Source organism: Sturnira hondurensis, unplaced genomic scaffold (assembly GCF_014824575.4).
Source record: "Sturnira hondurensis isolate 20B ecotype Veracruz unplaced genomic scaffold, ASM1482457v3 Scaffold0010428, whole genome shotgun sequence".
NCBI classification, from domain to species: domain Eukaryota; kingdom Metazoa; phylum Chordata; class Mammalia; order Chiroptera; family Phyllostomidae; genus Sturnira; species Sturnira hondurensis.
Genome location: NW_028083059.1, coordinates 3384970 through 3408390, shown reverse-complemented (window position 1 = coordinate 3408390; position 23421 = coordinate 3384970). Strand labels below are relative to the sequence as shown.

General features: G+C 40.7%; 1 protein-coding gene and 1 pseudogene across 1 annotated transcript in view; one reads left to right on the top strand and one right to left on the bottom strand.

The window, feature by feature from the left end:
• MTUS2 (microtubule associated scaffold protein 2) overlaps positions 1-23421 on the bottom strand; it is a 642868-nt gene that overhangs the window by 414358 nt on the left and 205089 nt on the right. The gene's annotated exons all lie outside the window — the stretch shown is intronic.
• On the top strand, positions 6663-7639 carry LOC118995717 (glyceraldehyde-3-phosphate dehydrogenase-like; annotated as a pseudogene).

The window sequence follows — 23421 nt, the reverse complement described above, 5'->3', positions numbered from 1 at the left end:
CATTAGAATAGATTCGGGTGTTCTATAATAAACTTTCATAATATCCTATAGTTTTACTTTGAACAGAAACTTCAGATGTGCAAGACACTGAATAAAATATTGTTAATACTTAGCATATGCATCAGGCCCTTAATATGAATGAACAAATGATTGAATAAGTTATGAAGATCAATGTTAGTTATGTGCTTATAAAGCTTATTTTTTAATTTTTAGAGTAGTTTGTTTTTGTTGTTTTTTTAAAAATTTTATTTATTTAACTTTAGAGGGGAAGGGAAGGAGAGATACATCAGTGTGTGTTGCCTCTCATGCATCCCCTGCTGGGAACTGGCCTGCAACCCAAGCATGTGCCCTGACTGGGAATCGAACCACAATCCTTTTTTTTTTTTTTTTAATCCTTTGGTTCACAGGCCTGCGTTCAATCCACTGAGCTACACCAACCAGGGCTGTGCTTATAGAGTTTAATATCAAACACAGTACTTAAATTTCCATCAAAGTGGATTCACAGATCATCTGTAAACCATTTGATTCAACACTAACGTTGTTTAATCACACTATCAACACATTCTACTCAGCCCTGGATGAGAAAGTTAACAGTAACGACGTTCTGCCTCACCCCTAACTGCCCAAATGGGGATTGAAAGTCAATAGCCTTCCACACATTCCTCCTCATTTCTGCAAACACACACACACTTCACCTGAGAGGCTCTTCTGATGTTTCTACTAAAATAAGTCACCCCCTGTCTTCTCTTCATCACTGTTTAATATGTTGTTTCATATATTCATATGTAATAATATGTATGGATACTACATATGTTATAATATGTATACATATATATGCTGTAAAACAATAAAATGAACAAAAATACAAAGGACAGAAAAGTCACCAATACCTTGTAGCTACCTCCATGCTCCTCTCCATCCCTCCTCCTCCTACCCAACTTAACTTTTTACTTGACAACTTGCCACAGGCATCCCTAAGTGCTCAGCTGATAGCTGCTCTCTTTTCATTTCTTTTCTTTTGCATATAAACATAAGAATGTACTTTTCACATAAATGAGATCATTTCCTATAAGCCAGTTTCTTGTCAGAAATCAAAGAAGGGGAGAAAGCTCACACACAACAGGAAATGTAAATTTAAATTCAATTTCTTTTTATTTGACCCTTCAATTTCTTTTTATTTGACCCTTCTTCCCCTCTTCCCAAGACATGTTAACATCCTGATCTAGGTTATTCCCAAGTTCACATAACCCTGTCCGCATACACACAGCTGCACACGTGTGCACGTGTTTTGCTGCCACACTGCTCTTCTGTTCCTCCCATGTTGCACTCACGACCCTCATCCTCCGGAGGCCCTTCATCCCTGCTGCCCTATTTTCTTCTCCTTCTATGTCTCCTTCCAGGCTTGACTTCAGCAAGCCAGTGGTACCCCAGGCCCAGGCCTGACCCCAATATCAAACCTAACCAAGGTGCTGTTATTCTGATTCCAGCCTTGGTTCCTCAACCACAGAGCAGATTCTCAAGGAACCCCCTTTCTGTATTCAGATTCTTTCTTTATTCAATTTAAAAATGTTCTTCTTGAAGATACACATATCCTTTAGGCACAAACACAAAAAGGCAAATCAATAAGCAGCAGTTTAAAAATCACTGTGCAACCTGGGTTGGAAAACAGGTGTCCCAGAAAGTCAGGGATAGTAAGCAATTCCACAGACATGGGCCATTTACAGGAAGGGGCATCTCTAACTCTCTGGGGGCAGAATTAGAAGTGTGAGACTAAAAGCCCTCTTTGGTTGGAATTACCAAGGCTGGGAGAAAGAAACAAATGAATTCTTCTCAGAAGTCATGAGCAAAACTACATACACCACATGACCTAAGACAGTGACCTCTACATGGGCATAAAAATCACCCTGTTAATTCCCTGTCATCAAATAAAATGCCAAGTACTACATGAGTTATTCCTAAAGTACACTAACTCAACCATAGAAATTCATAATGGGATTTTAGCACCCATGGGTAGGACTATAACAAATATACTCCTTGAACTTCCTTTTGCTGGTCCAGGCCCATTTTTCTATCTTATTCACTTTGCATTTGAAATATATGCAGTCCATTCTGTTTTCAAACTATCCTCACAGAGGTAAGTTCACCCTCCATATTATCACTCATGTTATGGATACAAAAGTTAGCAGCAAAGGACAGGGGAAAAAGTGGCCGAATCTGGTGACAGGGAGAATTAACTCCATCATGCTCCTCATTTGCTTAGCATCCTTTGGGCAAGTTCACACAGGCACTCCTCCATGCACTGGGCCCTGCAACCACTGCACATGTCCCATCTTGTCCACAGGAATGTCATAAAAAAAAGTAACTTTGAGTAACAGCTGAGATATGGAAGCAACCTAGATGTCCATTCATAGATGAATGAATACTGAAGATGTAGAATATTATGTACATATATATTATTCATTCATCTATTGATGACATCTAGGTTGCTTCCATATCTTGGCTACTATTCAAGGTTTCTCTTATAATATAGATAGATAACAATGGAATATTCTTCAACAATAAAAAAGAATGAAATCTTGCCATTTGCAACAACATGGATGGACCTAGAGGGTACTATGTGAAGTGAAATAAGTCAGACAAAGAAAGACAAATACCATATGATCTTTTCATATGTGGAATCTGAAAATAAATAAACAAACAAACAAAACAGAAAGACCCTTAGATTTAGAGAACAAGCTGATAATTATCAAAGGGGAAGGTGTTGGGGGGTTAAGAATAAAATTTTTAAATATAAAAATAATTGATAAATTGGGAAAAAACTTTGTCAAACATGTCACTGAAAAAATTATATCACCTCTCATCCAAGAGAAAAGAAAAATGAAGAAGGAAAAGAAAACAAGGCTGATCTACTATGACATGTGCTACATACTACCCACCCTTCTCTGAATAGAATGTTTATTTTTTTTCAGGACTCATAACTCACCAATCACAAATGCTTTTTAAAATCCAGTGTGCACTCCACATCAGGCTCACTGGCATGTAGTTGGAGTGCTGTCCCCTTTCCTTACTAATAAACAAAATTGTCTTTGCCCACCTTTAACCATCATGCATGTCTTTAGCTCTCCCCAGCTCACAATCTCTGGTGATGGTTTCACCACCTCATCTAGAACTTTTTGGTTGAATGCATAAACATTTCTGAACCATTACACAGACTGATCGCATCTATAGGCTCAGACACAATCTCTCCATCTATCTTGCACTTCACTTTCCTGTTACCATGTCTGTTCTGTCCAGTACAGCAAGAAAGGCATTCTTGGATAAAGAGGAACTCAACAGGTCCACCACCCTCACGCCATCCACTAACATGCCTGTGAGTGACCCAGACTGAGCCTGTGAGTGACCCAGGCTGAGTGACAGCTGAAAACCCAACTTCTCAGCTTGACATTCAAGGTCCAGTGAACACTGGGCCCATATATGTTTCCAGACTTAATCCTCTTGACTCTTCTACTTAAAACACGTCTTGCTATCCAATAGGGAGCTCTACCTTCTGAGCTCAAAGGCCAGCTCCTCCATGAAGACTTTCCTAAATATTCTCCACCCTACCTGCCCTGGTGTAGAAGGAGCTGTATATTATCTCTTCATATCCAGAATACCCAAATCTTTCCTTTGGCACTGTCATATTGTTTTTAATTATAGTGATGCACATATTTTATTATGGTTAAGAGTTTCTTTTTATTACAGATACATGTGTCCTACTTTTATTTTAGCTACATGTGTCTTATTTCCTTATTAAACCATGTGCTCACTTGACTGGAGGGTAATAGATCAGATATTTCTGTTTCCCACATGGCATCTGGGACAGCAATCTGCACATAGTGGACACTCAGGATGAAGACATCTCCTTCCAACCAGAGTTCAAAATGGAAAATGTAGATGCCATTTCAATACAGCACAAGCTGCATTTCTTTTTCAGTCTTCTCAAATGCAGATTATTAAGCCACCCTTCCCAAATGCATAACTGGTGAGGTACCCTCTCCCCTTATCCCAGGACAGCTGCCCCAGAATGTCCAGGGAAAATGACATGGAAAAATACAGTCTGATCATCTTTGTTTCATTTGCATTTGTCATGACATTTATTTAATTTATTTAAAAAACAAACAAACTAAAGACAGTTTAGGGGATAAATTTTTATGTTATTGAAAGGGGGCACAGGTTTTAAAAATTGAAAAAATACTTTCATACAGTCTTCTGCCGGGACCACTATGTAATGCTTTAGTATTTGGGGGTTTCCATATAAATATTCCAGCTCTGTGCCCTTTAATAAAAATGCAATCCCATCCAACTTAATAAAATTTATTTATCAAAGAAGCTCCAATGGCAGTTCCTACCATGCAACAAATTATCCTTTAGAAGAACTTTGGGTACAAAAATGCATAGAATATGAACCCAACATTTAATAATACGTATATTGCAAAAAAGGTCAAAATCTCAACTTTCAAATTTTAGTCGATGCTTTTTTTTCTGGGCATATATTTTGGGTCTGTAATGTTCCACTACATTTAATAGGATAATTTTATATTAAATTACTTGCAAATATTTACATACAAATCAATGCATTCACATACTTTAAAGTTTCATGGCAATCATTCCTGTTTTCTACCATTGTAATTACTAAGGAATAGCCAGATTATTAGTCCTATTTCATAATGTTGTATATGTTTAATCTCAGAAAGTGCAATTATAGGTAACCTAAAATGTAGTGCACTTCAGACTAAATGAACTTCATGAGTTCAGCTTCACCAGAATATGAGTAAAAACTGACTTGTAGTTGGGGCATGGTGTATACATGTCTGGGGGGAACTGTAGCTATCTATGGTGCTGAATTCTGTGAAAGCACACCAGATCATGTAAAAACGTAACAGCTCTCTGGGTCTTGCTTTACCTTCCTCATCCATGCACAGACATGAGTATGTCCCATTTTATTCTATTATATAAACCAGGGCTGGGTTCAGAAAGAAGTCTGGGGGGCATAGCAGAGGCTATTTTACTTTGAAGAGTGAAGAAGAATATGGACATAAATGATATACTGCTATTTCCCCATTATAGAGCGCCAGAGAAAAAAGGGTAATTTAATTTTTCACAGGATAGATCAATCTGACATTTAAGCAAAATACTACATTACTTAATATTTAAAAGATCACCAATAAAAAAAGTGTTGTATGTTTCTCCAAAAGAAGCCTCATTCACATTTGTCAACAGAAAACATTTGTTTTCTCCTCTAGAGAACAAATCCTTCCTTCCAGGATGAAATTCCACACCGAAAATACAGGTTATTAATTCCTTGCCTTTTGTACCTAATATTGATTTTGTTTTGTTTCCTTCTTCGATTTTTTTCAACTTGACAATATAAAAGAAATAGATCCTCACTGTTTAAAAAAAGTAAAAATATCAAAGTCTCCTATTCCCACCCCAAGAAATAGACTTTGATGTATAACCTCTCACATTTTTTTTACAATCAGGGGGTGGCTTTTCAATAACACCAAGTTCTCAGTTTGCATGTCATTGATACCTCCCCCCATAAATACATGTAATAAATAATTTATAATTTTAGTGGTCACTTTTACCATAATTTACCCATCAGTCCCCTTACTTCCAGAGAACTGCTGAGTGCATATCTTTATTGCACTCCATATTTCCTTAAGCTATGTTCCTAAAGCTAGACTCACTGTTGAAACAGGTATGCACATCTGCAGTTTTACACAGAACGCTAAGCTCCCTGAGGGGTATTTTGTTGTTGTTTACAGGTGCATCTCCTCTGCCTGGACAATCTGTCAGGGCCTGGCATCTGATGGATGTTGCATAATCATCTGTTGAATAAAAATGTATTGCATTCAAGAACAAAAGTGTTGCTCTTCATTTTATCTTTCTGCTCCCCTATTTCCTGCTCCACCTCCTTCCTCCCAAAACTCTTGCAAACTAGAAGGACCAGGTCATTCACCATTCAAATGGGGACATATTTTTCTTGAATTGAATTTTCTCCAACTTTTTATTAAGGTATAATTTATATGTGGCAAAATTCACGATTTTTTTGCTGTACAGTTTTATGAGTTTAGGCAAACACATACAGTCTTCTGACCACTACCATCACGAACAAGACACAGCAGTTCCATGAGCTCCAGAAATTCCCCAGGTCCTTCTGTACTCAGCCCTTCCCCAATTCCCAACCCCTGACAACCAAAGATCTGATTGCTGTGTCTACAATTTGGCCTTTTCCAGAATGTCATTTAAGTGTAAGTGTACATCTTACAGCTTTGGTGTCCAGCTTCTTTCCCCTAGCATAGTGATTTTCAACCAGTGTGCTGAGGAAACTTTTACAACATGCAACACTTGACCATTTAGTCAGGGGCACTGACCTCTTTTCCCTCAGGTTGTCAAATAAGAATAATAAAAAGCCAACACAACAAGAGTCATTGGTATGAATGATCAAAATTACACCTATTTTTTGTCAGATTGGCAAAAATATATTTCTCGGTGTGCCACAGAATTTGAGTAATTACTTTATGTGTTCAATGAGATGAAAAAGGTTAAAAATTGGCTCTCTGCTCCTCCTGTTCAACAGACAGCTGCGTCTTCCTGTGCGGTGCCAGCCTCAACTCTGAGACATGATAGTAAAGGTTAGAGTGAATGGATTTGGCCATATTGGATGCCTGGTCACCAGGGTTGCTTTTTACTCTGGCATTGTCACCATTAATGATCCTTTCATGATCCTTTCATGATCCTTTCATGATACTACTTATGGCGAGTTCAAAGGCACAGTCAAGGCTGAGAATGGGAAGTTTGTCATCAATGGAAAGTCCATCTCCATCTTCCAGGAGCAAGATCTCACCATCATCAAATGGGACGATGCTGGTGCTGAATATGCTGTGGAGTCCACTGGTGTCCTCACCACCATGGAGAAGGCTGGGTCTCACTTGAAGAGTGAAGCCAAGAGGGTCATCATCTCTGCCCCTTCTACAAATGCCCCCATGTTTGTGATGGGTGTGAAACATGACAGGTATGACTGTTCCATGAAGACTGTCAGCAATGCCTCCTGCACCATTAACTCCTTGCCCCCCACACCAAGGTTATCCATGACAACTTTGGCATCATGGAGGGACTCAGGACAACAGTCCAGGCCATCATCACTGCTACCCTGAAGATCATGGATGGGCTCTCTGGAAAGCTGTGGTAGATGGCTGAGGAGCAGCTCAGAACATCATCCCTGCTTCTGGTGCTGCCAAAGCTGAGGGCCAGGTCATCCCTGAGCTGAATAGAGAGGTAACTGGCATGACCTTCCACGTCCCCACCCCCAATGTTTTGGTTGTGGATCTGACCTGCCACCTGGAGAAAGCTGTCAAATGTAATGACATCAAGAATGTAGTGAAGCAGGCATCAGAGAGGCCCCTGAAGGGCATCCTGGGCTATCCTGTGGACCAGGTTGTCTCCTGCAACTTGAACAGCAACACCCACTCCTCCACCTTTGATGGGGCAGCTGGCATTTTCCTCAGTGACCGCTTTATCAAGATCATTTCCTGGTATGACATTTGGCTATAGCAACAGGGTGGTGGACCTTGTGGTTCACATGGCCACCAAGGAGTAAGAACCCCCTGGATCACCAGCCCCAGTGACAGGAAGAGGGACCCTCAGCTGCTGGGTAGTCCTTGCCCCAAATTGATCCCCCAACACACTGAGAGTCTCCTGACCTCCAGTTTCCATCGTAGACCTCCTGAGGAGGGGAAGGGCTTAGGGAGCCCTGCCTTGTCATGTACCATCAATAAAGTTCACTGTACCCAGCCAAAAAGGAAGGAAGGAAGGAAGGAAGGAAGGAAGGGAGGGAGGGAGGGAGGGAGGGAGGGAGGGAGGGAGGGAGGGAGAGAGGGAGGGAGGGAGGGGTTGAAAGTTGCTGCCCTAGCAGAGTGCATATGAAATCCATCTATCAGTAGTCAGCTCCTGTCTATGGCTAAACAGGACTCCATGCAGAGTGCATATGAAATCCATCTATCAGTAGTCAGCTCCTGTCTATGGCTAAACAGGACTCCATGCTACATACCACAGATTCTGTATCCAGGCTCCAGGTGAGGGACACTTGGGTTCTTTCCAGGTTTGAGCAAATATAAATAAAGCTACTATAACAAGTTTTTTTATGAAACTGGAAAACTTCTGAGAGTTCAAAAATGCTAAACTAGACAGAATGCCATGTCACCAGGTATCAAATAGACATATGGTCACCCTGCTGAGTGCACACTTCTCACCACCTAAGGTTAGCTGATGTTTGTGCTTACTGACCTATTTATTATCCACCTCCCTCACTCCTATCTCCTCCAGGAATGCAAGAACCTCTCCCTCTGTTCATCACTCTGTTCTCAAGCCTAAATAGTAGCTGGCACATAGTATTTTTTTATTGGATGAAGTTCAATCAATACTAGGAAGTTTTTTTTTCAACACCTGAATAGTACTTACCATTACTGGGAGTTTTCCAGTGTTTTATTGCATTAATCCATAGAACATTCTGATGGCTAAGTACTATTACTGTTCCATCTTAACAATGAGGAAACTAAGGCAGAAAAAAGTTCAATAACCTCTAATAGTAGGTGGAAGAGCTAGGATTTGAACCCACAGTCCATGCTCTGGAGCCACCATTTGAGCTTCCCCCAAATCATTTTTAGTTGATGGGGTTAACATTTTTTATTTTATGATGTTTTTTATTTTACTTCTAGTGAGGTTATATGTCATTTTATACAATGTGTGGTTATTAGTGATTCTTCTTTTATACTGCATATCCCAGACCTGAGATTTTTTTAATGATTATTTTTAATGGCAAACATCAAAAACAAGCTACTTCCAGAATTCAGGTTTTGTCAAGAGAAAACAAGATGTTAGAATTTGAAAGGCTTGTTCCAGAGAGTCACGGCAGGATAAAAGATCTCTTGCATACTGTTCACGTTATACCATCAGGCCCCAGCTCTCCCAAGTTTCCTCTACCTGGTGTGTGGGTGCCATCATCTACCTTATCACCAAAGCCAGAAACCTTGGAAGCTTCCTAGATCCTTTTTCCTTTAACTCACACCCAATCCATTAAGGGTGAACTTCTGAAGCTGAATAGATGAACTTCTGAAGTCCGTTCCTAGCCCATCCACTTTTGTCCATCTCTATAGCCACCACCATCTCCCATGTAAGCCACATACAAATCACCTACCAGCTCTACTGGCTCCCACTCTCACTTCTGTAGATGGCCATTCTCCCTTTACATGGTAGCCAGAGTAATATCTGGACACATTAATCAGATAGGGTCATTTCCCTACCATGAACCCTCCCAAGGCTTCCTTGCTTTGACCTGCATGGCTGTGAAACCTCTCTCCCTCCCCCTCTGCTCTCACCCAGCAGCCTCTCCCGGAGCTATGTGCTGGTTCCACACCTATGTCACCACTGCCCTGCACACTCTGACCTGGCTCCTCATAGGGCTGGACCCTTCTTACACTTCAGGCTTCAGCTTCAATGTGCCCTCGTCCAGCAGGCTGCCCTGATGGCCATCCTCTCTCCCCAGTCACAGCCACCTGTCTCCTGAAAAACCTTTCCCAGTTTGTCTCCCTTGAAATATCAGCTCCAGGAAGATATGGACCATATCAGCCCTGGCTACCACAGATCCCCAGTGACAAGAGAGTTCAATACATTGCAGGCACTCAATAGATATTGTTTAAGTTAATTAATATGGTGGCATAATTGAACTTTCCTCATTTATTTAGCTCTCTGGATGATGTCTTGTTGAACATATGTTAATCACAGAATCACTGATGTTATAGGTAAAAAGGAGGTGAGATATTAATCAGTTCAACCTCTTCTTTTATATGTGAAACCACAACTTAGAGAGGCTTTGTGACTCAAAGTCCCACTCCTAAGACCTGTCAAAGCAGGGCAGGGCTAGACTCCTCCTGGCCTTGTCTGGTGCTCATCACCCTTCACACACTGCAGCCTCCCCAGAACAAGCCTCCTGAATTGGGAAGGTAAGAGAAACAAGGTGATGTGGTGACAGAACTCAACAGGACTCTGAAATGGATTCAACTTACTGAGCATCAACTGATTTTAAAAGCACAGTAAAAAGAATAATAGGAAATAAAAGATCCTACCCCTTGGAGAAATTAAAATCTCCCAAGGGTAAAGGGATATGCTATACATAAAGCTAGTAACCCTGATAACAAGAACAAGGCAGGGTGGTATAAAATATGCTGTTAATAGAAGTATTAAGTACCACATGAAGAAGGAGACAGTAATTCCATCTGAAGGGCTGGGGAAAATGAGATCTTTACTCCTTCTGGTAATTTATGGATGTGCACATGTGTGTGTGTGTGTGTGTGTGTGTGCTTATGTAGAGACTTTTACACAGACTCCAGCTGGCTCCCTAATACTCAGATACACCCTTGTTGGCATCATTCAAAGCCAGCAGGGATTGAATTTTTAGGTGATGCTTTCCCAGCTAGCTACCCACGTCCTTACGATCCCTTTAGTGGGGAAATGCTAATGAAAAGAAGCCAGTATGAAACTCAAGTCTGTCTAGCACTGCTTGCTCTAAGAAGCATTTCCTGAGGAAATAGGGCACAATAATAGCTAAAATGAGGCATGGGGATTATCCATGGATTTCATTTATCTTTACAAACCCTATGAGCTTCCTAGAAAAACTGAGAGTTATCTGTTCTGGACAACAAAGAAAATGTCAGCATGTAGTTTAAAAAACTGGCAGGTTCATTTTGACCCAGCAATTCCACTGCTGGGATTATATCCTAAGAACCCTAAAACACCAATCCAAAAGAACCTATGCACCCCAATGTTCATAGCAGCACAATTTACAATAGCCAAGAGTTGGAAGCAACCTAGGTGCCTATCAGTAAATGAATGGATCAAAAAATTATGGTACATAGTATAATGCACACATGGTCAACAACTAAGGGGGGTAGAAATGGGAGGGAGGTGGGGAGCACAGAGGAGTGGGCTTGGATGGGAGTAATAGACAGAAAACTGTACTTTAAAAATAACTAAATAAAAAAGCATATCCACAGCATAATAATGATAATGATTTTTAAAAAATGGCAGGTTCGAAAAAAAGCAAGGACACTAACTTTGATCCTCCAGAGTTGGTAACAAATTCTCTGAATAAATTCATGAGACAGGTGGGAAAAGCTGATATATTGAAGACTAATATTCTCTCTACAGAATACCAGATAAGATCCTTGCTCTCCCAATAACATTTTATGCACTGGTATTTATTAACAGGAGACGAAAAAGATAAGGACTTCAAATCTAGATAAGAGCACTTTTTTTACTTACAGAAAAGGAAACATATTTCAGGATAGGCATTTCAACTGACATCCTGAGGACTGAATCAGACAAGGTTTTGTTATAGTCTCATTGGAAGAGAGAGCAGCACTTTTAAAACGCTGAATTCACATGCATGTTTGCAAAACATGACCTTTCTCCTCCAGTGGCTATCTGGCCTCTTAACTCACACCTGGCTGTTCACAGTCTGTGCCACCTGCCTGGCTCCTGAAGGCAATGGAAGGCCCACTCTTAGATTAAGAGCCTCTCCTCTTACTCATTCACCTGCCCAAGTGTTAATATAATATTGTAACATTTCATTAATATATTGCCTTCCTCATTTCTAAGTACAAATGCCTTATGTAAATATTCCCAACAAACCCACCCCTGCCTGCCATTCCTACCACTAGTCCCATGGTCTAGTCAGCTTCTATAATGTGGATGGGGAAGAGGATCTGCAAATCTGCTAGAACAGGTTGGGGAAAGAGTTTGGTTCCTGGGGAAGATGAGTTCCTCCTGGCTTAGTGAAAGCTGAGGGGTAGCTCACCCTTGCTTCCCAAAGTGGGTTTACTTTGAACCGTACCTTCTCATGCACCATTTTCTGTGTGCATGAGACCAAGGAAAGGGGATGAGGTGGCACTGGACTCCTGTTTATCTGCAGGACTGTCTGCTCTCTGAAAGTAATAAAGAAATCCTTCGAATACCATCAGGGATAAAGTCAGAATCACCTCCAGCTCAAAAGCCTGCCCAAGTAACTCTAAATTGGCTCTTTCAAAAACATTTTTGGAAGATGAATTTTTTCTTCCATCAGAAGCACAAAACCTTTATTCTGTCAAATGAACTAGGTACCTAGAAAGATGACGCTAAATATTTAACATAACAGTCCAAGCACAGAAGTCTGTAACAACCAGAAAGCAGGTGCATAAAGTGTACAGGTGACTGACAAAACCTCCAACTAAGTAGAAAGGCATATGTTTTCATGGTCCCAGGCCTTTTGTGAAGAGTCTCTATATTTTCATTAGTTGTTAACATAGTGTAGTGAAAAGGGTATTTTGGATAACCATGCTTGGAATGTTTTTGTCTTTAAGGAAGAAATAAAGAAATAATGATAACTAGAGAAGGGAAAAATACATTACTTAGTTAGGAAACTACTTGGCCTAGAAATATGCAATAAAAGTAAATGATATACACTGGGGATGATTATTGGTTTTTCAAATCACCTCAGATAAACTTGCTATAGTTAACTTGTAGGAATCCTCCAACATTTCACCAAAACCTGAAAAAAAAATACATTCCCAACAAAATTCAAGAATGCTTTCTTAAAAAGCAATGCATTGATGTGTATTTGAATAAAACTCAATTTATAATCCCATATTTGTATAATCTGGGATTATACAAATTATAAAATTCAACCTATTATAAAACTCAACCTATAATCCCATTGATGTGTATTTGAATAAAACTCAACCTATAATCCCAGAGTGAAAAACTGGCTTGCCAGCACTTCTGAGATAGGTGATAGGATTCACACATCCTAAATACTAAAATATACAACTTCTGTAAGCAACAAAAATTAAACATTCCAAGAAAGCACAAACCTGAATATGTAAATATTTTAATGAGTATGTTTTAAATATCTAAAATCAGTTTAAAAATTCACTGAAAATAACATAAGATACTCAAACATCCATTTTAATCAGACTCTCAAAAAATACCATCTTATGCTTTTTTTTTAATTTACTTATTTAAATTGTTGTTCTTATCTTTTAAACAAATAGCCAAAAAGCTAGTTAGTGGATTTTATTTAGTGACTCACAATCACATCCTTCTATGTGTTATGTGTCCATGTTTTAGGTATGGGCATGGGACCAATGACTCAAATGTCCTCCATAATGTGTTATCCTGACAGTCTCCTGGAGGGTTCTGTTCCATTGTTCCTGGGTGCAGTACCTGAAGCAGTAGCTGTCCAAGTCTGCAGCCCAGACTGTCCTCCACCTGATTTCTGGAACCAGCACTTTCACACACTGACTACCCTCCTCCAACCAAAGAAATTTCTTCCAGGTGTACTGTTAGGTGTTCTTTCTAACCACTGTGTGAGAACAGCTCTCAGGAGAGGAACAAACAAAAAGTCCAGGTGACACAGTTCTTGGTGGGAGTACTTTCTGGTGTCAACAGGAGTAAACCAGAGAAAATACTCTCCCCAGCAGTGGGCAGAGCTTCCTCACCAGGCAGACAGGCTGAGCATAGGGTCCTGACAGTGGTGACCATGGTGGTGGCCCAAAGAGGCCCAAGAACAGCCTGAGACCCTGTCATGCAAAAGGGGAGGAAAGTGGTAGCCCATGCCCTCTACCACATGTCCCCTAATTGGTGTGAAAAGAATAAAAGAATACTGAGAAGTTATGCAAATTCTCTCACCAAAAGCTAGAAAGCTAGAGGAGAAAGGGAAGGGGAAAATAGGAAAACTCAAGGGTACTGAAGCAGGAAAAGATCATGTATTTTGGAAAGAGAAAAACGGTCAGCAGGGATTTACTACTTGTTTGCTTGTCCTTCCATATGTGAGTGTATGTACAGAGTGTGTGCATGTGGGTTTGTCTACATAAGTGCAGATGTGTGTGCATGAGCACATGAGTGTGTTTAAGTGTATGAGGATGTGTCTATGTCCATGTATGTAAGTGCATGTGCATATGTGAATGTGCATGTGCAAGTGTGAGTGCATGAGTGTGCATGTGTGAATATGTATGAATGCACGTACACGTGTGGTGGGTATGCATGGGTGTGCATGTGCATATGTGAGCCTGGACATGTGTGTTCATGCGAGTGTATAAGTGTGTGTGTGTGAGTGCATGTTTGTAAACATTTAATAGCTTTTCATCACCCATACTCTTAACACCTCAAAATAGCAAAGGCGTATAACACATACCTCACAGTTCCAGATTCCGATCTTACTCTTAAATATGAATAGCTAAAAATTACCAAAAGTGTAAACAGACCTTCAAATGAAAATAAGGCATTGAAAAATAAAGAAAATGGGAGATAGCTTGTTTAATATATTTTCTTTAAGTACATGTTATTGATTATGTTATTACAGTTGACCCATTTTTTCTTTCCTTTATTCCCCTCTGCCCTGCACCCCTGCTCCCATCAGCATCTCCCTCCTTAGTTCATGTCCATGGGTCATACATACAAGTTCTTTGGCTTCTCCATTTCCTATACTATTCTTAACCTCCTCCTGTCTACTATGTACCCACCAATTATGCTTCTTATTCCCTGTACCTTTTCCTCATTCTCCCCTCACCTTCTCCCCACTAATAACCCTCCATGTGATCTCCATTTCTGTGATTCCATTCCTCTTCTAGTTGTTTGCTTCATATGTTTTTGTTTTTTAGGTTTGGTTGTTGATAGTTGTGAGTTTGTTAACATTTTACTGTTCACAGTTTTGATCATCTTCTTTTTCTTAAATAAGTCCCTCTAATATTTCATATAATAGGGGTTTGGTGATGATGAACTCCTTTAACTTTACCTTATCGGGGAAGCACTTTATTGGACCTTCCATCCTAAATGACAGTTTTGCTGGATAGAGTAATCTTGGATGTAGGTCCTTGCCTTTCATGACTTGGAATACTTCTTTCCAGTCCCTTCTTGCCTGCAAGGTCTATTTTGAGAAATCAGCTAATAGTCTTGTGGGAACTCCTTGGTAAGTAACTGTCTCTTTTCGTCCTGCTGCTTTTAAGAGTCTCTCTTTACCTTTAAGCTCGGCTAATGTAATTATGATGTGCCTTGGTGTGTGCTTCCTTGGGTCCAACTTGTTTGGGACTCTCTGAGCTTCCTGGACTTTCTGGAAGTCTATTTCCTTTGCCAGATTAGGAAAGTTCTCCTTCATTATTTGTTCAAATAAGTTTTCATATTATTGCTCTTCCTCTTCTCCTTCTGGCACCCCGATGATTCAGATGTTGGAATGTTAAAGTTGTCCTGGAGGTTCCTAAAGCCTCTCCTTATTTTTTTTTGAATTCTTTTTTCTTCATTCTGTCCATTTGAATGTTTATTTCTTCCTCCTTTCCAAATCACTGACTTGAGTCCTGGTTTTCTTCCTTTCACTGTTGGCTCCCTGTATATTTTTTCTTTATTTCACTTTGCAATCTTTCACAGCTTCCTCTATTTTGTGACCATACTCAACCATTTCTGTCGGCATCTTGATTACCAGTGTTTTGAACTCTGTATCAGATAGACTGGCTATCTCTTCATTGCTTAGTTCTATTTTTGGAGTTTTGATGTGTTCTTTCATTAGCACCATGTTTATTTGTCTCCATGCAGCTGTTACCTTGTAAGGGACAGAGCCCTAGGTATTCACCAGGGCAAGGCATCCCACATCGCTGTTTTGTGGTGCTGTATGTGGGGGAGGGGTCTGAGAGGAAACAATACCCCTTACTTGGCTCTCTCGGGCTGTCAGTCACTTCCCCTATTACTCACAAACAAATTGGGCCCTTCTGGTGATGACTTACAGGTGGATGGGTTTGTGTACATTCTAAAACCCTGTGAGTCTCTCCAACAAATTTTCCTCTAAGGCTGGAAGTTTCTCCCACCACTACAACCCCCACAGGTGTTTACAGCCAAAGGTTTTGAGGCTTTCTTTTCCCATACTGGAACCCTGGGTTGGGAGGTCTGTCCCCCTCCCCAGTTGTTCCTCCCAGTTTACCCACATGCAAATGTGGGACTGCCTGGTCTGCCAGCTGCTGTTTTACCACATGTCCTCTCTGACCCAGCTGCCTGACTCTGCCCTTCCTATCAGTCTGAATGAATGTTTCTTCTTTAACTCCTTGATTGTTGGACTTCCATACAGTTCAATTTTCTAGCAGCTTCATTTATTTTTTGTTTTTAAATTTGCTGTTGTCTTTTTGGTTGTGTGAGGAGGCAAAGTGTATCTACCTACACCTCCATCTTGGCTGGAAGTTCTATATATATTCTCTTTTACATACAATAAAATTCACTCTATTGGGGGTAGAGGTCTATGAGTTTTGACAAATGCATAGAATAATCACCAACACACTCAATACACAAAACAGTTGTTCCACCCAAAAAACTACTCTCACATCAGCCCTTTGTAATTAGCCCCTCCTCCAACCACCAACAGATACTGATCTACTCTCCATTCCTGTGGCTGGCCTTTTCCAAAATGGTATATAAATACAATCATATGAATATGGCCTTTCAAATCTGGCTTCTTTGACTTCTTTCACTGGATGAAACTAGACAATACCATTGTGATATTATTATTTTATTAATGCCAAATAAATTATTAATATTAACATAGAATGCATATTGCATCCCGGATTCATCCATACTATTGCAGATATTAATAAGTCAATCCTTTTTTATTGCTGAGTAACATCCCATTTATTTCTGCGCCAGTTTGTTTATCCATTAACCAGCTGAAGAATAGAAAACACTTTAAAAATTCTAATTAATTCCCTCATAAATAGAAGAATGTCTATGAAGCAAGAATATGGTACTATAGAAAGAACAGTCAGGGAATAAATAGAGTTTGAAGAAACAAAAAAATAATGACAAAATACAAAAAGCAAAGAAAGCTTTAAGGATAAAAATCTAAGAAACCTCTCATCAGAACCCCAAACTAGAATCCCCCAAAAAAGAAAAATTAACAAAGATAGGATAATCAGTGTGTCAATGCAGGAGTTCTAAATTCTAATAGAAATGCAGGAGTGGAAGAGCAAAGAGAACAAGAGGAGAAAATTACCAAAGAAACAAAACAAGAAAATTCTTAGCACTGACAAACATCAATGTCCAGAATAGAAGGACCACCAAGGGCCCAGAAAATACAACTTGCCACAGCATCATATAATTGCAGTGCCCCAGGAATAAAGAGAAGCTCCAGAGAGGAAAAAGAGATCACTTACAACAAATGAAAGGAATCACTTACAACAAATTTCTCAACAGTAGTAACAAATATTCAAAGTCAGGAAAGCAATGATAAATTCCAAAACATGATTTCATCTAGAATTCTACATTTTACTAAACTATAAAATCAAGTGTGATTACAGAATGAATTCATTTCAAGCACTCAAACATATATATATACATATATTTCAAATGTATATATTTCCCAAATCTTGAAAGAATATGCTTCTGCAAATGACATGTGAAGTAATAAAATAGGGGATCCTGGACAGGGGTATCAAAAGAAAACCCCCAAGGAAACAAGAGTGCTCGGGCCCAGAGATGCATCACCTCAGACTGAGTAAAAGAACCGAAAGTGGTGCAAGGCAGATCCAGTGAGAAAATGCAATGAATGGCCCTGTTGTGTTTGGATATTTGTTTAATGAGTGCTCCAAAGGTTCTTGGAACTCTTTTCTCCAAGTGATAGGGGAGGTGGTTCCTTCCTTGTTTGTCTAAGAACAAAGAGCCCTTCCCCAGAAGCAGTTCCTACAGGCTGCCCCTCAGGGGAGGGGAACAGGGTGAGCCAAGTGGCAAAGGGATGGACATCACAGCAAAACTGGCAATGTCCCATGTGGCAATCACTGACTCGGGAAAAACTGGGGAAAGATGTTGCATTCAAAAAGAAATGATCATTGTCCACTATGGGATCATCAGTAAATGACATGCAATATAATAATGTAACTAGTCACTCCTGATTTACCAACATTTTGGGGTGTCTGGGAAAGGGAAATGCAGGAGCACGTGCTGAGAGAATTGAGCTCCCCACTGCTGTGAGGATGTTCCAAAAAGAATCAGGAGCAGAGCACGTTATTAGAATGCGGGAGCTAGACAACAAAAGGAATGGTAGAATGATCTGAAATATACTTCCTCTGAGGAGTGGGACTGGGGACAAGAAAGGTGGGCAGAGGACTGCAGTGTCTTATCACAACTTTCATCACTATATTAAGTCAACTCTAATGACCAAAATACACTGATGAACAAAATAGAAACAGAAGCATAGATATATGGAACAGACTGTCAGCTGTCAGAGGGGAGGGGGAGGGGCACTGAATGAAAGGAGTTGAAGGGATTCACCAAAAACTATGTAATCATAACACACAGATGCAGACAATAGTGTGGTGATGGCCAGATAGCAGGAAGAGAGGGGCAGGTGGAGTGGGGCAAAGGGAAGAAAAATAGGAATGGAAAGGGGCTTTACTTGGGGCAAGGGGGGCATGATGCAGTGTGCAGATGATGTTTTATTGATTTGTACACTTGTAACCTGTAAGGTTTTTGCTAACCAATGTCACCCCCAATAAATTCAATTTAAAAAGTCAACATGTTAAAGCCACTGTTTTCTTCTAGAACACTTTTTAAAAGCTGAAGCAAATTGTGAAGATTTAGATCATTTTAATGAAAATCTAAAGGTACACACTCATTAAAAAGGTCTAGAAAGTGACTTGTCAGTTTAAATTTAAAACTTAAGAGACCTGAGGTGATCACTGGACTGCAGGCCTGGAGACTTGACAAACTGGCTGTTCTTACTGAAATGATGGAGCCTCTTAAGCCGAGTCCACAGAAAGAACACACTGCTGTTTCTGGCTCCTTCAGAAAAGAGCAGATACAAGATTCACTGGTGGCCTGAACAGGTGACTCAAGAAGACACTCCTGCCCTGAGCTGAACAGGAAGGGCATTCTGAAGTAATGCTGAGCTTGTTTAATGAAAACCAAGTCAAAATTTGAGAAAGGTGTCATCGATTTTAATACACATAGAGCAAATTTTAAGGTTTTTCCAGTTTCCTGAGATGTTTCTGAATTATCCAGTGGGTTCTTTCAGAAGCATGCACCTAGAAGACACAGTCCCCTGAGTCACTGCTTGGAGTGAGAAGTGTCTGCCCACTGTGAGGTCCCTCAGAATGTTATGTGACCAACATAAATATAAAGCAGATCCCCTGACATAAGTGAAGGGAGTGTGGCATCCTCTGCTCTGAATCCCGGTTCAGTCAGCCCTGGCTATCTAGTTAGTGCCTGATCACATCCTGTTCGCTCTCTGCATTTTAATACAGCTGAAAGCAGCAGCTTGTAGAGTGGTTGCGAGGACTAGATGTATGTGATACGTATCAAGGGTGGGCATTAAATAAATGATAATATTACCGTACTAAATTAAAAAATAGGCACAGACTCATTGAGACATGGGCAACTGGGCCATGTCTGGGTGATGGCCACAGCTGTGAGAATGAGTTGTTGTTGGCTGTTCCCTGTTCCCTTCAGCACCCTGGACAGCGACTCTTTGAAGGAGCCTTGAGCATCCTCCACTTTTACCTTGCTCTTCACTCTGTAGGCAACCTCAGCTCCGGAGCTGCTTCCAGTCCAAACTACCTGTCGGCTATGTTGTCACCCTTCTCTCCATTCTAGAATTTGCACAGCCCACCAACACAGAATAAATATAAGCCTTTTCTCCAAAGTCTGACTCCTTGTGTAGAAAGAGACTGGTGAAAGCATCCTTCAGGCAGAACTTCATCTTCAACCGCCTATAATCAGATTAGAATAGTTACTATGGGCCATCTGCCAGAACACAAAAATAGTTTCATTTTGAAAGAGCACATGACATAATGCTATTCCTTTTGAACATTATTTCCATGGTGATTATTCCTAGAGAGCAGATTCTGGTCTTCACAGAGCCTCAAGAGTACACAAAAGTACTCCAATGTGTACTGGGTACTGATTAACAGTACTAGGCGAATTTTGCTTAGGAAGAAGCAGGGTTAGAATACACTAGAGATCTGTAACATAGACCATAACATACCTGGTTCACTGCTACCAAAGTCAAGTTTTCTATTTGAATGTGGCCAGAGGCCACTGGCTTCCACTTTCTCTGCCTATGCCTCACTCCCTCACTTATCCATTCTGGCCTACTGGTTATAGTTATTTGTATGCTCTTTAGGGCAGCCAGACCTTTGCATAATAAGCACTCAATAACATTTTAAGGGACCATAGACAAAACCTGTGACTGGACTGGGTTCTGAGAAAGCACTGCCACGAGCCATGTTTGTGAACTTGAACCCATTCTGGCTACTGGGCCTGGCACCACTGCCCTCAGATCTCTGACACCCTTTCATGCCCCCTGGAGGGCTGTGAGGGGTCCTTCTCCCAGTATATTGGTTCAGCACAGCCCTCAGGAGCACCACTGTCAAAGCTAGGGTATATCATTCACCACATATGTATGGGGCACCTATTTTTTGCCAGAGGTGGCACAATGCTGGGGACAGAGGAATTGAGATGGAAATCCTCCCTGCAGCAGTGCCCTTTAGCCTGCAAGTCTGTGCCCATGCCCATGGCCTTGCCAGCTGCACCAGGGTGGACCCCAGGTGATGAAAAATCCCTCTTCACTCTTTGAGGTTTTCCTCATTCCACAGAACCTGCTCATCAAGAACTGGGCACCAACCACATGCTCTGAATTATTGTGCACTTCTGTATTCCTTTCTCAGGATCCTTTGTCAACTTGTACCTGGTTCAACTATTTTCTACTTCCTATCTTTTCTTCTCTACTAGACTTTCATCTACTTGAGACTAGGATCCCATCCCAGCTCACCTCTGTGTCCTTCAGCACACCCAGGGCAAGTTCATTGTTGTTGGAAGAAATGTGCCTGTTAAAAAAGATACCTGTTGCTTTCTTGTAACTATTATTGATTTAAATTTTCCTGGAAAGCTATATAAACAAACACATTGAACTATTATATTAGGTACTTTCTAGTGATACAATTGGATATACTATTTGGAAATTACAAAGTTGTTTTTCATTACATAACAGTTTCATATTTCCTCCTCTTCCTCCTCTTCCTCCTCTTCCTCCTTCTCCTCCTTCTTCCTCCTTTGCCTACTTTATTGTCAAGATAATAAGTGCTATTCCTCAAGGACCTACTTTGCAAACATTGATAGAAAGACCAGAATTGAAAAAAATTGCCTAATACAAAAATATCTATAAATAAGCATTTCATGCATAAAAACCACCCACTGGAAGTGCTGGGGATGTGCTGCATAGAGACTACTCAGGGTGAGGCTTCCAAACAGAAATCAATTGAGTAATTCATGACCTGTGGTTTTTAAAATGAGACTAGAAAAGATCAGCTTACCACATTTCCATGGAAGAGTAGTGTTTCCTGAAATCTTTTTTAGTTAAAGGAGGGTATGTGTGCGTACACATGCACACATGTTTGTGAATGCATGCATATCCTACCTGGTATGAAGACAAAAAATTTGGTACCACTGATACCACAGTTTGGTACTAGGGTACCACTGTTTCAGGGATGCCTGTCACTGATTTTGGCTACCAGGAAACAAACCTACTTCCTAACTTGGGTAATTTTCAATGCTGTCTTAGGGAAAGGTAGGTATTCTCCATTCTGGTAAAGAAGCAAAAAGCAGGAAACTCCTGTCTTCCCTTCACCTAGGGGAGTGAGCTGGGCTTGGTCAAGTGGATAGTCTCAGTTGCAACTTTAAATCTCTAGCACCTGATACAGAGTGAGATGATGGGGAGATGAGATAATGGTGACATGAGATTCGGCACAGCCCCTGTGAGAATCAGCTGTAGCCAGTACAAAAGGCTGTGCCTAGGGCCACTAGGGGCCAATGGGAGCCCCCTCCCTCCCTGTTCCTGCTGCCAGTGCTCTCAGCTCTTGTCCATTGCTTAGGCATCTGCACAAAGTCATCAGAGTAAGTTTTTCTTGCTCATAATTAAGAATAATAAATGATACAAATGTCATAATAAGGAAGGAGTTTGGTCTCTGCTCTGTGAGAAATGGGAAGCCTTGCACAATGTTAAACAAGGAGAATGACATCAGGTTAGGCAGTCCTATGCAAAAAATGGATTGGGATGCTTTAGAAGATGGTGAAGGAAAAAGTGGAAACTACACTAACATCCTCCCAGGACCAATCAGGAATTACAACTAAATAGTAGAGAAATTATCTGGAATAATCAAATGAACAATAGCTGGAGAAAAACCTTATAACCTGGACAGACAAAAGAAACCACTTCACCACAACGTGACTGGTAAAGGATGCAGAAGAAAAGCAAGAGGACTGTCTGGGTTCCAATGGGCACCAGCTGAAATGCCAGAGGGAAATTTCAGTGGCTGGGGGGCTCCCCCTGAGAAGTATGGGGTCTAAACTCCAAGTGGGATCCCCAACCTATAGTACCAGAGGTGGAAAGGAACCTAGAAAATATCCAACTGTGAAAAGCAACAGAGTTTCTGCTTACCAGTAAAAGATAGCTGTAGACACAGAGGCTTCTTAAAGGGCCAGTGTACACAGTATCACTTGCAACCACTTACCCAGGGCTCTGGCAGAGGGAGGGCAGAATGGACTAGAGATGCTCGAGGAGAGATTGGGGATGGTGGCTTTAGGGAGAGAACTGAGGGAACAGCTGTGCCAGGATCCCAGTGCTGAGTCATCCCCAATACTGCAGGAGCCATCTTGCTCAGGCAGAGCACTCCTTTCCAAGAGTCATCAGCCTGAGGAGAAGCAATAGCTCCACCCACAAGTATTATTCTGCCCCACCCTGTGGTGCTTAAGCCATACTGATGATTACAGAGTGACTATATTAACAACTGAAAGAGGCAGCCACAAACTGTGGATCACTGGTAGCCTTGAACAGGCTGCCTAGTGGCAGACTGGGATACCACCTGATATCATCAGGGGAAGATCCAGAACGAGAAGACAGAACTGAACACAAGATTCTACCAAGATGAATTCCACTGCGGTCTTCATGGTTTGCATTATTTTCTCTCCTCCATAGCTTTTTAACATACATTTCTTATCCTTCAAATTTGTGACTATTAAGTCACTAGTTTTTATATTATAGTTTATTTCAATCTCATATTTTGCTCCTCCCTTCTCTTACTCCATTTTACCTACTTTCCTCTTCTCATTTTCATTTTAAACTTTATTTTCTCCTGTTATGATTTGTTTCCTTTCTGCATTCTTACTATCTCTCCTCCCCTTCTAGCCTCTCAAAACCATTTTTCTTGTCATTGGTCATTTCACATTCACTTTCCCTTTCTTAAAGTACCCAATTCTCTCTCCACCTTTATCAATCTTTGCTCATTAGTTTTGGATATGGTGGTTGTTCTATTTCTTCAAATTTAT